This window comes from Artemia franciscana, chromosome 14 (assembly GCF_032884065.1).
Source record: "Artemia franciscana chromosome 14, ASM3288406v1, whole genome shotgun sequence".
In the NCBI taxonomy this organism is placed as follows: domain Eukaryota; kingdom Metazoa; phylum Arthropoda; class Branchiopoda; order Anostraca; family Artemiidae; genus Artemia; species Artemia franciscana.
Window position 1 is genome coordinate 21,943,003 of NC_088876.1, and position 18,652 is coordinate 21,961,654.

At 36.6% G+C, this 18,652-nt stretch overlaps 1 long non-coding RNA gene across 3 annotated transcripts in view; it reads right to left on the reverse strand.

Moving 5' to 3' along the window:
- LOC136035454 (uncharacterized) overlaps nt 1-18,652 on the reverse strand; it is a 136,007-nt gene that overhangs the window by 56,935 nt on the left and 60,420 nt on the right. For 2 of the 3 annotated variants that reach the window (XR_010619426.1, XR_010619427.1), the window contains one exon: nt 13,890-14,074. This is a non-coding gene — a long non-coding RNA (uncharacterized LOC136035454). The remainder of the gene's footprint in view (nt 1-13,889; nt 14,075-18,652) is intronic. The other variant, XR_010619428.1, reaches the window with a different exon arrangement.

Here is an 18,652-nt window from a genome sequence, read left to right on the forward strand (position 1 = left end):
TTTTTTCCTACTCAATTTAATTTTTATGACAAATAGATAATGGACTATACGATATTGGACTATATATAAACAATTTGCCTTCGTCAGTTACAATCGACAATTGTCATTTATAATTGTCAATTTGGCAATTATAATTGCGAAAAGGCAAGGTTTATAGTCAACCTCAACAGGTTGACTCTAGTTCGGCATTGAGGAGTGACATGCATGAGAGGTGTAGCATAAGTGGGGGACAGTAACAACGGCAATCAAAGGGGTAAATTTAACCTTGCACTTGATGCCCATTTAATTGGACGATCTGTCTTGGCTTTTTCTACAATTGGCCATGACTTGACTTTTCCCACAACTATTCCCTTTTCAATTCAAAAATACGGACAATTGTCAAAAAAGTCAAATATGAAAAAAGACTTTATAGAGAGAAGTGATTGAAACAATTGTAGAAATAAGCCAGGCCAAGGCTTCGAATGATTACTTTTGGAAAAATTCTGTTCTAATATAGAGATAAAAGTATGCTTATGGTACTGAAACTTGTCGGAATTTCAAAGCTCCCTTGCCATTGCGGCATTAGTGCGGCTAAGTAATATATGCAGGGACGACTGCAGAGACGACATTCAGCAAAAATTAATACCCAGTTTTTGGATCTGGAATTCTATATTGGAGGCTGGTACGAACACAAGCATTTCTTCTGAGGCGAGGAAGAATCATAATAAAAAAAGCATTTGATCGCCAATTTTAATAAAAAGTGCTCAAAAAATTCAAGGAGAGAAAAGATTTCGGGGAGACAAGGCTCTGAGACCCTCTCGTTGGTGTTCCTGGTGGGAGGCTATGTAATTAGGGATGGAAGGCAAGTGTTTTAAATGCAAACGCTGTTTTTTTTTTCACGGCTTCTGCATTATCGTTAGTATTGAAGTGGGTAGAACTCTCACTGGGCAGTTAAAACCTACTAGCGTCGAAGATGGACCAGACACTCATTGTCAAAACTTATATTATCTAGCCTCCCAATAAAACAAAATGCCGCCCTGGCCGAGTGGGTTGGTGCGCTGGATTCGATATCCCTTGTCTGAGAGGACGCGGGTTCGAATCCCAGTGTACCCAATTCTTCAGTTTGGGACGGGGGTCAGTGGCGTGACTCTGTAAGCTTAGCCAGAGTCGACCCAGCTCTAAATGGGTACCTGGAGAAATCTGGGGAAGGTAAACAGGAAGGGTGTGCGAAAGCACAGGTTGGCTGGCCCCCAGCCCCCCATTGCACTTCCTGGTTGAAGGGCCAAGAAACGGAGATCAGCACCGCCGGTACGGACTGTAAAGTCTAAATGCCGTAACATTTACCTTTTACCTTTAATAAAACAAAATTGTTCTATTGAATAACAAGCAAATTACAACAAGGAAAAGAAGCAAAACTTTGACTGGTCATAATCGCGGTAGCCCTAAGTAAAGTTTACCTTCCCCTCTTGATAAATGTTCGTAACATGGAATATAACTGCCAATCTTTGATTGGCTTAATATAAAGAAGAAACCAGCAAATTTATATATTTTAAGTGGCTTCTGTAATTTATAAGTTTCAGACACAGGCATTAGAACTGTATACTCTTTATGTAACACTTTCTATTTTATAAACATAAACAATTAGTAGAGGCATGATAAATAGAAATTAAAAGAAAAGTAACAAATAGTTTTTTTATGGGATTAAATTATATCATCGAAGTAGTTTGAAAATTACAAACAAGTTAAGGATCTTGTGAAAAGTTGATCCTAGATATATGTTTTATTTATTTAAGTTGTTTCGGTCCTATAAGTAGCTGTCATATTCCATATTGGATCATTTATACTCAGTTCAGAATGTGGGACTTTGCCAATAAGTGGGAAGTTCTGTATTTTGAGTTATATATTATTCTAGAAATTTTATGACAAGGAATCAATTTGGCCCTACAGTGCATACAACACCTTCAACCAGAGGCAGTGGTTGATTGGAAAATTTAAATTTATCATTTTTACCAAACGGCACAAAGTTCTGGCAATTTTAAATCGTTTAAACAGCCATGGACATTACTTCATCAAACAGTTCGTGGTAACAAACTTACTGTAAATATGGAGCGAAACGGCTAAATAGTAACTGAAACTAAAAAAGTAGAATTTTGATATCAATTTATATATCAAAAGAATCTGCTTATCATTTTGATCCTTAATTAATAAGATTCATTAAGCTTAGTGTTACAATCGCGCCATCAGATTCGGCGTATCAGCCGAGACAGATAGTCTGATTGACTGAGAGGAAAATCTTGCATTAACCCCCTTATTAAAATTGTATAAAAGTGATGTTAGTTCATTTGTTAATAGATAAGTCTATTTATTATACGTCCATGTGTTATTCCTAGGGCAGAAGAACTAAGGTAGATAGTCATAGAATTAAGATAGTCGTAGAATCTATAGTTTTCCAATTGTTTGTTTAAATGGCACGGGTAAAGGGCGGGAGTAGGTATGCCCCTCTTATGTCAAAAGAATCTGCTTATTATACTGATCCTTAATTTATAAGACTCATTAATCTTAGCGTTGCCTGTCAAACGCTACGAACCTGAGAAAATTTGCCTTATTTTCGAAAAAAGGGGGAAACACTCCCTAAAAATAAAATTTTTCATGATAATCACGCCATCAGATTCAGTCTATCAGAGAGCTCATCTGTAGAGGTGCCATGTTCTTATCTATAAAAATGTGGAATTATGTATTTTTTTGCCAGAAGAAAGATCACGGATGCGTGTTTATTACTTTTTTTTCTCAGTGGTGATCATATCGAACCAATGGCTCTAGAACACCAAGAGAGAGGTCATTTGAACGGAAATTAAATGCTCTAATTCCCTTTTTAAGTGACCAAAAATATTAGAGGGCAACAAGCCTTCCTCTTACGTCCTTTTTTTTACCAAAAAATTCGGAAATTTTGATCAAGATTTTGAGATAGCCATTTTTTCACAGTATAGTTGAAAAGTTAAAATATGCCTTTGGAGCTTACTTTCTCTTTGCCAACTCAAATTTGCATGCGGAGATGTTCCAGGGGAATTGTCCGAGGGAAAAATATATTTCTGGGAAAAAATTTCCATTGAAGAGGGGATTTCTGGAGTGATCGGAAAAATGATTAGAGCTTAAAGTCTTTTTTCCAATGAAATTATGCTAAGAATAATTTTTTGGCTGAATCGTCTTCAAGAAATTTGAGATTTCTTATGATTAAATATGATTTTCTTATGATTTATTTATGATTCAAGAATTTATGAGGAGGGGAGGTTTTATGATTTTGTGTGAAAGTGTGTATTTTTCGTGGAAGGGAATTTTCATGGAGGAGTCTCCGTGAGGAGAGAGAATTCTCATAGAGGGCGAGCCAGATTTAGCGGCATTATTTGAAAAATGAAAAGAAATAAAAAAAAATTAACAGAAAGTAAGGAGCAACATTAAAATTCAAAACGAACAGAAATTATTCTGTATCTGAAGGGGTGGATCACCTCCTCAATATCTTGCTCTTTACGCTAAAGTTTTGTTTGTCCCGATTTTTAAGAACAACTCCTGAAACTCAAGGGCCGTTTAGTTAGAATAGGAAGCTTTTTTAAAAGTGCTGAAAACTTTAGCATGAAGAGCCAGGTTTTGAGTAATGGGGCAACCCCCTCATACAGGTAATAATTTCTTTTTGTTTCGAGTATTGATGTTCCTCCTTAATTTCAGTTGAGAAAACTTGTTTCTATTTTATTTAATGTCTCACATATATCTATGGTAATAAAGTTCACTTAAAATAGAAACACAAATGTTTAAAATATTATGGACCTCTATATTTGTGGACTCCTTTGCCCTGTTAGTTTCTTTGTAATTTACCGTTCAACCCTTGCGTTAAGAATAATACTAACAGGAAACAAAAAGTCTTTATAAGTTTTAAGCAAATTAAGTAGATCTGGAGCAAATTTTATCAATTTGAAGTTGTGAACGGATAGTGACTCGTTCTTCATCTGTGTTTTCTGTGAGTGTTTTGTTAATAAACTGTAGATAATTTAATTTACTTTTCAAACTTTACCACCGCATTTTCGAAGAAGAAATAATGGAAATTCCTAGACTACTTTACTTATTTAATTTTCAATAATAATCGTTTTTGTTCGAAGTATCTTAATGTTAGTAAAGTTTGGGCATCCAGTCTGATTCTTCAGACTATTTGAACCATTTCTGAATTTCCAACAGATTGAATCTCTCTTTTTTTTTTACCTTCAATTCTTATATGTTGCGGATTTATCAATCAACTTTAGAGTATAAACATTTATTATTTTTTAGCTATAGTTTCAAGTATCAACAGCAACAATTCTGGATCTCTTTTCTTCTAATTAACTTTTTTCCAAGCCAGTCAAATAAAGCTGACGGCTTAAGACAAGTTCATGTCAGTAATGCTGAATTAAATATTGTGGTATTTCTCCCAAGAGCCAGATACCACTGAAAGAATGTTATCTTTTAATCCAAAAAAGCAATCTACTGAAGAATGAACCCAGAGGATTATTTCTTCAGCTGAAGAAGCCCTCAACACTTGGTTCCATTAAGATCTTCCTCGTTTTGTCAACTTTCTTATGCTCCTCCCAAACGGGAACATAAAATTTTTAATTGCAAAAACGCTGATTCGCTAAGGGAATCTTACTTTTTTATTACTAGATGCGGCGGTAAAATTTATGAGGAAATGGCGACATTGCGAAAAATTGCAATAAAGGGAACATTTCAAATCGATATTTTTTATTTGTCACGCCTCAACATAGGGCTCAAGGAGGAAATCTTTAAAACGATTTCAATAAAATACATCCCATGCCAAATATTTTATTGTTGTTTTCTACCAAGATGAGAGATGTTGTGTCGTAAACATAAAAAATGCCAATGTTATACGCTGGTTTAGGTATGGTAGGCATTCAATTGTAATGGTAGTAAATGTAAACTTTCAGCTTAGCCTGTTAGAGACCTCCAATGTGTACAGCAATAAATATGGAGTTTTATGAGTAGTGTATACAGGTCTCCATAATTCAGTGTTTAATCTCAATGGCTTCAGACCCACATTCTCAAAAATATATTTTTTTTATTCAAAACCTGGCATTTATTGGCTACAGGCTGGCATCAAGAAATTCTATCTTGACTTGAAATTTGCAAACGACCTCTTAAGTCTAGGAACTATAGCTTCCCAGAAACAGAGGGAGGCAGCCACATAAAAGGTGTGTCTTTAAATATTCTTCCTAGTCAGAATTAAAGAATTAAGTACAGAATTAAGTGCCAAAAAAATCCTAAATATTCCACTCATCGAATCATTGTTATTTTAAGCAAAATAAATTATTTCTTTTTCCACTCATTTTTTCATTATTTGTTGCATTAAAGCATCCAATTTTGTAATTCTTGAACTCAAATGAATGTTTTCTAGAGCTAAACACATGCAAATGACGAATATTAGACAAAAGAGGGGCCTTTAAACATGGACTCAGGTCATAAGTTACGGTCGAAGGGTTAAATGACTCACCCCTGTGAAGGAACCTTGCTTAGACTACCCTCAATTCATATTGATGACTATGTTTCAAAACCTGAGAGTAAGATAAATATTGTGCTTTTTTTATTCAAGGAAATAAGTTTTAACTTTATATTTATTTTAATATTCTGTATACCGGTTCCACTGATGAAATAACTGTTGTTGTAACAAATACTATTTCCACCTCTAAGACTTGCATAAGGAAGAATATACTTCAAAATTGATTTTACACTACTAGAATGGTTATTACATATAGTTCCTTATAATGCCTGTTTAGTCTTTTAGTTAATGGCAGGATATTCTAAACGATGTTTGGGATGTCGTAGTTAGATCAACGTTTTCTTTTATGTATAGGGGGCTAAGGCTTGGAATAATTTAAGGAGAGGACGCAGAAAATTCAGAAAATATGGTTCATTATCGGAAAGACATTAGGGAAATATTACATTCAGAGTATGATGAATATAGCTGTTTTTATGGCACTTGGTATTAACCAAGTGACATATAGCAGTCGCCAATTCTGTCGGTCTGTCTGTCTGTCTGTCGGTCTGTCTGTCTGTCGGTCCCGGCTTTGCTACTTTAGGCACTTCCAGGTAAGCTAGGACGATGAAATTTGGCAAGCGTATCAGGAACCGGACCAGATTAAATTAGAAATAGTCGTTTTCCCGATTTGACCATCTGGGGGGAATGGAGGCCCGGTTAATTCGCAAAAAATAGAAAAAATGAAGTATTTTTAACTTATCAGCGGGTGATTGGATCTTAATGAAATTTGATGTTTGGAATGATATTGTGTTTCAGAGCTCTTATTTTAAATCCCGACCGGATCTGATGACATTGGAGGGGAGTTGGAGGGGGAAAACCTAAAGTCCCGGTTTTGCTATTTTAGGCACTTCCAGGTAAGCTAGGACGATGAAATTTGGTAAGCGTATCAGGGACCGGACCAGATTAAATTAGAAACAGTCGTTTTCCCGATTTGACCATCTGGGGGGGGGGGAGTGGGGGCTGGTTAATTCGGAAAAAAATAGAAAAAATGAAGTATTTTTAACTTATGAGCGGGTGATTGGATCTTAATGAAATTTGATGCTTGGAATGATATTATGTCTCAGAGCTCTTATTTTAAATCCCGACTGGGTCTGATGACATTGGGGGAGTTGGGGGGGGGGGGAACCTAAAATCTTGGAAAACACTTAGAGAGGAGGGATCGGGATGAAACTTGATGGGAAAAATAAGCGCAAGTCCCAGATACATGATTGACATAATCGGAACTGATTTGCTCCCTTTGGGGTAGTTGGGGGGGGGGGGGGAGTAATTCTTAAAAATTAGAAAAATGAGGTATTTTCAACTTACGAACGGCTGATCGGATCTCAATGAAATTTGATATTTAGAAGGATATCGTGTCTTAGAGCTCTTATTTTAAATCCCGACCGGATCTGGTGATGGGGGCGGGGAGTTGGGAGGGGGAAACCTAAAACTTGGAAAACACTTAGAGTGGAGGGATCGGGATGAAACATGGTGGGAAAAATAAACACAAGTCCTAGATAGATGATTGACGTAAACGGAACGGATCCGCTCTCTTTTAGGTAGTTGGGGGGGGTATTTCTGAAAAATAAAAAAAATGAGGTATTTTTAACTTACGAACGGGTGATCGGATCTCAATGAAATTTGATATTTAGAAGGATATCGTGGCTCAGAGCTCTTATTTTAAACCCGACCGGATCTGGTGACATTGGGGGTGGGAGTTGGGAGGGAGAAACCTAAAAATTGGAAAACACTTAGAGTGGAGGGATCGGGATGAAACTTGGTGGAAAAAAAACACGAGTCCTAGATACATGATTGACATAACCAGAACGGATCCGCTCTCTTTGGGGTAGTTGGGGGGGGGGGGGTTAATTCTGAAAAATTAGAAAAAATGAGGTATTTTTAACTTACGAACGGGTGATTGGATCTCCATGAAATTTGATTTTTAGAAGGATATCGTGTCTCAAAGCTCTCATTTTAAATCCTGACCGGATCTGGTGACATTGGGGGAAGTTTGGGGTGGGGAAACCTAAAATGATGGGAAACGCTTAGATTGGAGGGATTGGGATGAAACTTGGTTGGAAAAATAAGCAGAAGTCTTGCATACGTGATTTACATAATTGGAATGGATCCGCTAAATTGCGGGGGGGGGGGGGTAATTCTGAAAAATAAGAAAAATGACGTATTTTTAACTTACGAAGGAGTGATCGGATCTTCATGAAACTTCATATTTAGAAGGACCTCGTAACTCCGATATCTTATTTTAAATCTCAACCGGATCAAGCGTAATTGGGGGGGGGGGGCAGTTGAGGGGACCGGAAATCTTAGAAAATACTTAAAGCGGTGAGATCAGGATGAAACTGGATGGGAAGAATAGAAACCTGTCTAAGATACGTGACTGACATAACTGGACCGGATCTGCTCTCTTTGGTGGAATTGGGGGGGGGGGGGGGTAATTTTGAAAATTGAGGCATTTGTAACTTACGAAAGGGTGACCAGATCTGAATGAAATTTGATATCTAGAAGGATCTTGTGCTTTAAAGTTCTAATTTCAAATTCCGACCAGATCCTGTGACATTCGGGGGAGTTGGAGGGGGGAACCGGAATTCTTGGAGAACATGAAAATTGGAGTATTTATATCTTACGAATAGATGATCGGATCGTAATGAAATCTGATTTTTAGAAGGAATTCATTTCTCAGAGCTCTTATTTCAAATCCCGTCCAGATCTTTTGACATTGTGGGGATTTGGAGGGGGAAATCTTGGAAAAACACTTGGAGTGTAGGAATCGGGATGAAGCTTGGTGGATAGAATAAACAAATGTCCTTGATATGTGATTGACAGAATCGTACTGGATTCGCTCTCTTTGAGGGAGTTGGGGGGAGGGGTTCAGTGATTTGGCGAGTTCGGTGCTTCTGGACGTGCTAGGGCGATGAAAATTGGTAGGCGTGTCAGGGAGCTGCACAATTTGACTTGATAAAGTCGTTTTCCCAGATTCGACCATCTGGGGGGCAAAAGGGAGAGGAAAAATTAGAAAAAATTAGGTATTTATAACTTACGAGTGGGTGATCGGATCTTAATGAATTTTGATATTTAGAAGGACTTTGTGACTCAGAGCTCTTATTTTAAATCTTGACCGGCATTAAGCCTCTTATTTTCCTTTTTAAATCAATCTATTGATTCATAGAATTTTGTTAGAGCTCATACCATATGATCTCTTGGCTCTTAGCTCTTCTCGCCTCGTCACAAGTGCCATTTGAGCTCTTAGCTCTTGTTTTTTTTATATTCGAGAGAAAGCCTTTTGGTATATTTTAAATTAGGTTTAATGTCTATAATAGACAAAGGGATCATCTCTCTTTATTTTTCTTTTCTTGTTTTATTCATGAAAATTTAGTCATTTCTATACCATGGAAAAGCTCTGATTCATGTGTGGATTGATTATTATGTTATATGATTGACTAAATAAATGATTTTTACGAGACAAAAAAGATTAAGATGTTTTATCCGTTTTTTGCATGTTAATTTTTCTCGATTAATTAAAGAAAAAAAAACCGAAAAAGAAGTTTTTCAAAGAAAAGTTAAGTCCTGATTAAACATAAGATGAATAGAAATAAAAATATCCAGTAATTCAATCTTGAAACGACCAGAAATTACTATTGAAGAATAAATAAAACCCAAAATGAACAAAAATATCATAGCAAATAAACATCCAAAAGGTACTAATGTAAATGAATAAATAAATCTTAAAACGAGTAAAACTTAAATCGAGTAGGCAAATCAAGCTTAAAACAAACAAGAATCACTGCAAACAAGAGTTGGCTACAGCCCCCTTCCCTAACTGTAAAAGTACAAAGCTTAATGCGTCATTGGCACTTTACTAAAAATTACATATACCTTGAACAGTCTTGGAAAGAACCAATAAGATAAAACTAAGTATTTGATACTAAATAGTATAGTTGATGAAATATCATCGGTTCAAGATTTCTTTTCATTGTAACTTTCATTTTGTTTTCAATGTTGTAATAAGTACAAAATCAAATATTTGTAACGTAATTCGTTTTCAGAGAAGCGCCAATGACGCAGAAAGCTTTGTACTTTTACAGTTAGGGAAGATGGCAGTAGTCAAACTCTTATTTGTAATGATTTTAGTTTGTTTTAAGCTTGATTAGAATATTCAAATTACGTTTTACTCGTTTTCAGATTTAATTCTTCATTTATATCAGTACCTGTTGTATTTTGGTTTTCTGTGATTGTTTATTTTAATTTCCGTTTGTTTTGGGATTTGTTTATTCTTTAATAGTAATGTCTGGTCGTTTTGAGTATGAATTATTATAGACTTTTATTTCCACTGATCTTAAGTTTAATATGGCCTTTACTTTTCTTTGAAAACTTCTTTCTCGGGCAGTATTTTTTTTAAATTAATTTCTGTTCATTTTTCATTGCCAAAGTTTCAAGTTTTTTAAAATTTCTTATTTCAAAATCAATATTTTTTTCAACATGTTAGTTTCATCAAAGTATCAGAACTAGTATGAAAGTAACAGTACCAAGGTAACGAAGAATTAAAGTAAAGAAAGCATCAAAGTAACAATAAGCAACTTGCATAACTTACAACCCTTGCCACGTAAATCAAAGTTACCCCGTAAATAGGTAAATCCCAGTATCAAAGTAAACAAAATATAAAAGTAACAATAAGCAACTTGCATAACTCATGACCCGTTTCCCGGGGGCTGGGGGGAGTTCAACCTTGGAGGTATAGCTATTTAACTTTTGGACCATTTTGAACAAATCAAATTTTGACTGGATACCTTTGGGGAAAAACGGGTGGGGGGTGGGGCTGGTTGTCCTTTGATAACTTTTGATTTTCAATTTCAATTTCCAATCGAATGATCTAAAGTTAATAAGATCAAAAATCTCCAAAGTTAATACGACCACCCCTTCTACAAAAGCCTTTTATGTTAATAATGGCCAACTTGTATAAGTTACAACCCTTGCCCCATGGGCTATGGGAGATTTTTAAATCCCTAAGTTACAATCATTTGAATTTTGAACTATTTTGAACAAGATACCTATTTTAAAATTTTAATCAGATACATATGCTAAAAAGTACGCGAGGGTAGGAGGGGGGCTGGTTACCCTCTGATCACGTTTTACTCTTAATATGGGCAAGAGAAATTTTGATTCCCAATTGAATGAGCCATCTCCAAAGTTTATCCGAACGCGTTTTCAATAAAAATTATATATTTTAACGATGTATAGCTAACATAATTTATACCCCTTTCCCAGAGGGCTGGAGGGGACGGGGTGGTGTTTCGAACCCGGAACCAAAGTTTTTTTTTTAATTTAGACTATTTTGTAGGAAATGGCAGACTCAAAATTTCGATTCAGCACATTTGGGGGAAAAACGTTGTGGAGCTAGTTGCCCTCAAATCAGTTTTGATTTTTACAAAGGAAATAGAACTTTCAGTTCTCAATCAAATATGATGCCGCCAAAGTTTATATGACCACCAGTTCCGTAAAAACCAGATGTGCCCCTCAGGCGTAACTTACAGCCCTTGCCCATGGCTCTTAGGACTGTGTCCATCCCGAAAGCATTGGTATATCATCTTAGGACTGTTTTGAACAAAATGGTTATCTTAAAAGTTACATCGGATATATTTGGGGAAAAGAGGGTGTGCAGGGGGGATTTTCTACCTCCCTTCACTTTTGACTTTTTAAGAGGGAAAGAGAACTTCCAATTTCCAATCAAATAAACATCCTCCAAAGTCTTTACGGCAACATTTTTCATAAGAACCTTATATGTCCCGGAACATAACTTACAACCCTTGCCCCATTACTCTGGGGGTTGTACCAGCCCCTTCAGGCTTGTTATATAATCTTTGGACTATTTTAAACACAATGTCTACCCCAAATTTTCGATCGAATGCAACTGGAGAAAAAAGTTTGGAGGAGAAGGTGTTGTCCTCTGACCATTTTTAGCTCTTTAAATGGTGAACTAAAACTTTTAATTTCCAATCAAATGAGCCTCCTTCAAAGTTTATTCGACCGTCTCCTTCTATAGAATATAGTCCCTTGGATATGTCCCTTGGGAATAACTTACAACCATTCACCCTGGGCTTTGCGGGCTGTGTCAACCCCATAGGCATTGCCATATGATGAATGGGCTGTTTCGAACAAAATGGCTATGTCAAAATCTCGGTTGAATGTGCTTAGGAAAAAGGGCGTAGGGGACTAGTTGCCCTCTGATTACTTTTGACTCTTAAAATGAAACTAGAATTTTTCAGTTTCTAATCAAATAGAATAGAATATAGAATAGAATAAAATATGATTTATTGGCTAAAATAGCACACAAGCTAGCATAAGCACGTCAGAATAATTACAATTACAATGATAAAATAAATGTTAAGGGATAATCATAGTTACAAAGTTAAATCAATTATTAAAATGCGAAACAAAATAGGGAACGAAAGAGTTTTTGTACCTCATTGTCAACATTTGGGGATACAAGTCAAGTTGAGTATTTGGAGCTCTACGAGCATTAAGTCTTGTATTGGGAAGGATTGGGGGGTTTTCTTTGAAGGGGGAAGAAGACGTCGATGATAGTCAGAACTAAGGCACTTGTGCCCAAAGTTCATGGTAAGGAAGTGACGTCGTGATTCCAATGTAGTGAGTTCAAGTCTTGCAAAACCTTCATCATAAGTAGTATAGGACGTCCCCAGTATAATTTTTTATAGCTCTTTTTTGAATGCTTTCAATTTTAGAACATTGGGATTTGGTCAATCCAGGGTGCCAGACAGGGCAAGCAGATTCAAGACAAGGTCTTATATAAGAACAATAAAAGAGGTGTGCTCTTTAATGAGCACCCTCCAAAGATTATATGACCACCCCTTCCATAAAAACATTATATGCCCCATGGGCATAGCTTATAGCACTTGCCCACGGTCCCTGGGGGGGTTGTGTCGATCCCAAAATTTTGTTAGCTGATCTTTGGACGATTTTAAACAAAAAACTTGTCTCAAAATTTTAATCAGATAAAATTGGGAGAAAGAGGGCGTGGCGGGTGAGAGGAGGTCAAGTTGCCCTCTGGTACCTTTAGATTCTGAAATGGGAACTAGAAGCTTCAACTTCCGATGGAATGAGCCCCGTCACAAATCTATGTGACCACCCTTTCCTTAAGAACCTTATGTGCCCCGGGGCATAACTTACAACATTTGCCCCCGGTTATGGGAGGTTCTGTCGACCCTTTAGTTTTGTTGTCTGATCTTTGAACTATTTTGAACAAAATAGCTATTTCCAAATTTTGATCGATTGCACTTGGGGAAAAGTGAGCGTGGATCTTGTTGCCCTCCGATTACTTTTGACTCTCAAAAATGGAACTAATAGTTTCAAATTCCAATCAAATGAGCCTTCTCTGGAGTTTATACGGCCATCTTTTCCAGTAAAACCTTATATATTCCCGGTGCATAACTTTCAAAATGTCCCTACGGGCTTTAGGGGGAGGAGTGTGTTGACCCTTGAGTTTTTTTTTATCTGCTCATTGAACTATTTTGAATAAAATGACTATCTCAAAATTTTAATCCAATGCATTTGGGGAAAAGAGGGCGTAGGGAAGGGCTTCTTGTCCTCTGATCACTTTTGACTTTTAAAAAGAGAATTAGAACTTTCATATTCCAATCAAATGAGCCCCATCCAAAGTTCATGCGACCACCCCTTCAATAAAAACCTTATGTACAAAAACACAGAACTTTGCATTTTTTTCCAAAAAATATGGCAGTGGGTGTGTTTTTCTATTTGTTTGTTTGGCTATGTAACAGAAGCGTGATTAAAATGAAGAAGTGATGGTACAATACTTGGAAAGAGCTCATTCAAATAGAATAGAAATTTTAGTGATATTTTAAAGTAACATAGGAGATGGTACCGAAGGAAAAGGGTGACACGTTAACCATTTTGTAGCGCAAACAATTTTTTTTTGTAAAAATCATGACTAAACTTCTATCAAGTGAAATTCAAAGATGGTCAACCGGTCTAGAAGTCCACCCTAAGAATCGCATCTATAGGACCAATTTTTCATCCCCTCATTCGAATAGTACAGTTGGACTAAGGATGCAGTATGGATACTAAAGGAAGAATGGCTTCCCGACTATAGCAGAAGCATTTTTAGCACAAATAAAAAGATTATGTTTATTTAATAGTTTTAGTGGCTGCAGAGACTCCTCAAGATAAGCATGGATCACGATGGAATCTGTTATAATTCATTGGCTAGTTTTATGTGAATCTATTTAAAACATACCCCCTCCCACAATACTAGATGTCCCCCAAACACAATTGGCACTGCTGCAAAGGAGGATGGAACACTGGGATTTACCTTTCCTCTGTCCTACTTACTCTGAAGCTTCGGTACTGGCTAAATCAAAATAGGCTCAAAAATATTTTGGGCCATACTCGTCCCAATCGTAGTCGGGTGTTTCCAGCCTTTTTCTACACCCTTGTAGACTATTTTGAAAAAAATTCTAGGGTATATGGAAGTAGGCATCTTAAGAACATGTCACCCTAGAACAAAATTTATTGTATGAGACAAGTATGTAGAGGCAAGTGCAAGAAATTTATGGATTATTCTTTATTGTTGCAATGACGCAGTGGCATTTTACGTAATAAATATTATGTCTTAGGCTTACTTACAAAAGCGTAAAACAAATAAGAGAAATTTAATACGAGCAATATTCTTCAGTGAATACTTCCTTAAAAATATAAAAAATCCAATTTGAAAAGACATTGGCACTTCAGGCGTCTCTTAAAAACAAATTAAGGGGTCGCATTTTCAAGGAGAGATTTCTATTTTCGAATCGTTTGTTTATACAAAAGCTAAAATTCAGCTTAGAGGCCATTAATGATTGGGGCGCAACAACCCCTTGTTTTTATGTTATACGAACAAGGTATTAATGACGATTGCCATAACGAGGATAGCCTTGATACAAAAGATAGGTGCTGTCCTGGACTGTAAGATGTGCTGGGGTCTCCACTTCGTCATATATTCCTTCTTCCGTCCGTATCCCCGAAAGAAAAATCCTCTTTGCGTGGCCTTTTAGTGGTGCCAGAGTGGACCTTTCATGGGTTTGCCTTATTAGAACCGTGACTGCAAACAGCGTTGCACGATGGCCTTGATTGGCGTCCCTCGAGGAAATTATAACCTAGTAAATGACATAGCATTTGCATTAGATTCTGATTGATGTATAATTCTTCTGGGTTTTGTCTGTTTTTGCGTTCTTATTATGTTCTACCTCCCCATAGTAGTATAATATTTGTAGGCAAGAATGTATAATGAGTAAGAGGTAATAGGCTTGAGATTGCTTGTGCAGGATTTCGAATCTTGTTGATAGAAGAGCATGGACAAGTGTGGAAAAGCATGCTGTGACCAAGATGAATCCAGAATTTTACAAACCCCCAATTCATACTGGAGGTCCCAGGGACTTCCTTTGCTATCCGGTTCTAGGCTGGCTTAAGCGCTTCGTGTAGACTTGAGAAGATGTGTCAGTTCCCGTGTCTAGTGATAATCTAAAGTAGGAAATTACGAAGGGTAGTCACGTTCCGAGACGTAATGATGTTGCTCTTTGAACCACAACTCGTTCTCTATATCACGAAATGGGGTGTTTCCACCTTTTTCTGGAAATGGGGTCAACATAAAAAGCTGATCCTTTAAATATTTTAATTGCTATCAAAACTTCTTTTTTAGAGTTCTGGTTACTATTAGCACGAGTCAGTCGTTACTTACAGTTTGCTTGCCATAAACCATTTAATATATAAGAATTAAACTTAAAAACCCAATATTTTGCTTTAAACACCAGATCCAGCGCGTCAGAAAACTCTGCTGTAGAGGTTTCAAGCCCAATTTACATAAATACATATGTTTGTCTGTTGTTGTTTTTCCCCTCAGGGGTTATCGTATCGAACCAATTAACAATGACTATTAGAAACAGGCTCTATAGAAAGGACAACGAAAGTCTTATTATCTTTTTAAGCCGCAAAAAAGATTTTGCAACAGCAAAAGTAGCGTTTTCACCTATCTGGTGGTATAAAACAACAGTTTTGGCCCAAAAGGTACCAAAAGGTCAGCGAGTGAAAATTTTACGATAACAAATCAATTTAAAATTGTCGGAAAAAAACTTCCTCAAAGAATAGTCCCTATGAAACGAACGGTTAATATAAATAAGTTTACTCATTTGAATAGTGTCGTATCAAACAGTTCGTGGGAACGATCAATAGTAACCAGAAACTCTAAAAACCGGAATTTTTATAACAATTGTTACATCAAGAGAATCTCATTTTAATGCTGATTTTAAATATACAAGTTCCATTAAGTTTAGACTTACCAATCAAACGTTACGAGCCTGCGAAAATTTGCCTTATTTTAGAAAATAGGGGAAAACACCCCCTAAAAGTCTTAGAATCTTTACGGAAATCGATTCGTATCGACCCAGTTATCCTAGAATATTGTGAGAGGGCTCATTCTAACGGAAATGAAAAGTTCTAGTGCCCTTTTTAAGTGACAAAAAAATTGGAGGGCACCTAGGCCCCCTCCCACGCTAATTATTTTCCCAAAGTCAACGGATCAAAATTCTGAGAGTAGTCGAAAAACCTTATAACTATGTCTTTGGGGACGAATTACTCCCCCACAGTCCCCGTGGGAGGGGTTACAAGTTCAAAACTTTGACCAGTGCTTACATATAGTAATGGTTATTGGGAAGTGTACAGGCGTTTTCAGGAGGATTTTTTGGTTGGAGGCAACCACGACAAAACCACACCATCAGATTCAGCGTATTAGAGAACCCTATTGTACAAGTTTCAAGCTCCTATCCACAAAAATGTGGAATTTTGTATTTTTTGCCAGAAGGCAGGACACGGATCCGTGTTTATTTGTTTGTTTTTTTGTTTCTTTTCCAGGGGTGATCGTATCGACCCAGTGGTCCTAGAATCTTACGATAGGGCTCATTCTAACGGAAATGCCCTTTTTAAGAGACCAAAAAATTGGAGGGCACCTAGGCCCCCTCCCACGCTAATTATTTTCCTAAAGTCACCGGATCAAAGATTCTGAGATAGCCATTTTATTCAACGTAGTCGAAAGCCTTTAAACTATGTCTTTGGGGACGACTTACTCCCCCACAGTCCCCGTGGGAGGGACTATAAGTTACAAACTTTGACCAGTGTTTACATATAGTAATGGTTATTTGGAAGTGTAGAGACGTTTTCAGGGGATTTTTTGGTTTGTGGGGGGGGGGGGGTTGAAAAGAGGGGGATATTTTAGAAAAAATTTCCTTGGAGGAATTTATCATTGGGGAAGAAAATTTCCATGAAGGGAGTGTAGGATTTTCTTGCATTACTAAAAAAAAACAATTAAAAAATAAATATGAAAAAGTTTTTTCAACTAAAAGTAAGGAGCAGAATTAAAACCACTTAAAAGGAAAATAAATTATTACGCATATGATGTGCTTACCTCCTCCTAATACCTCGCTCTTTACACTAAAGTATTTTTAGTAATTTCAACTATTTATTCTATGGCTTTTGTGATTCAGGGGTCATTCTTAAGAAATTGGGACAAAATTTAAGCTTTAGTGTAAAGAGCGAGGTACTGACGAGGGGGTGAACCCCCTCGTATACGTTATAAAAACATAAGAATACAAAAGTTTGTTACGTAAGCTAATTTATAAGTTACGTATATCTTTTACTAATAAAAACATTCGTAAAAAATTAAAAGTTCTAGTTGCCTTTCTAAGTAACCAAAAAACTGGAGGGCAACTAGTCCTCTTCCCCCACTCCTTATTTCTCAAAATCGTTCGATCAAAACTATGAGAAAGCCATTTAGCCAAAAAAAACTAAAAATATGCAAATTTCGTTTTAATTATTCATCTGCGGAGAGCCAAAATCAAAATATACATTGATTCAAAAACGTTCAGAAATTAAATAAGAAAAACAAGTTTTTTTAACGGAAAGTAAGGAGCGACATTAAAACTTAAAACGAACCGAAATTACTTCGTATGTGAAAGAGGCTGCTTCCTCATCAACACCCCGCTCTTTACGCTAAAGTTTTTTACTGTTTTAAAAAGCAGAGTTGAGAGAAAAAGTCAAGCTTTAACGTAAAGAGTGGGTCGTTGATGAGGAAGCAGCCCCTTTCACATACGAAGTAATTTCTGTTCGTTTTAAGTTTTAATGTCGCTCCTTATAGTCAGGGAGCCACACGAGAGAAATGTTGATATTTAAGGATTGAGGTGATCAGCAAGCAGCAGAAGGTTTGAGTGTGCAATCTAATGCAATCGACCATGCTGAAAACGAAAATCGGCGTTATATAGTCGACAAATGGGTGCGACATCCACATTTCTTCAAATTCCCTAAAAATCCATCTTAACTGGCAAAAATTATATTAAAATCGATAAAAAATTACAGGTTACTCCAAAATTGTTCAGCTATATCTCAGATCGAAGGTAATTAAATAAAGAATCATATTCTCTTTTCAAAACATTTTTATCTTTTGCCGTTCAGTTGTAATCACAAAATTTCGACGAACAAGTTAACACAATTTATCTCTCTTTTGGATTAATCTTGATCCATCTTGAAAATTTGCCTGACTGAGGTGTATTTTTTTTTAATGGCTTCTGTAGGAAATTTATTGTCCTACAAAATGACTGATCCAGAAATTCTCTAACTCTTCTCGTTTTTGAACTATTGACAGAAAAGCGGATTGACCCAATTTTTAGCTCGGATAAGCAGCGGCATCTATCCAGTGTGAATGCGTCAGGGTTCACCCGGCCAGATAGATTTTCCAAGATAAGCTGAATAGAAAAAGTCAAGCAAAGGAGTCTAAACACAAAATTATGGTTTAATTTTGGTTTAATGAAGTCATTAAGTCTTTCCAGAAAACTATCAGAGAACTGGGACTGAGTTACACCGTCGTCACATGTGACCAGGCCGTATATGAAATCGTTCATGCTCTGAGAGTCAGAAATCCTGAAGTATATTCTGATATTGTCCTCAGAATGGGCGGTCTTCATATTTTAATGAGCTTCATGGGTGCCATCGGTCATATAATGAGGTGCTCGGGTCTAACAGAGGTGATTTACGAGGCTGGAATTCTGTTGG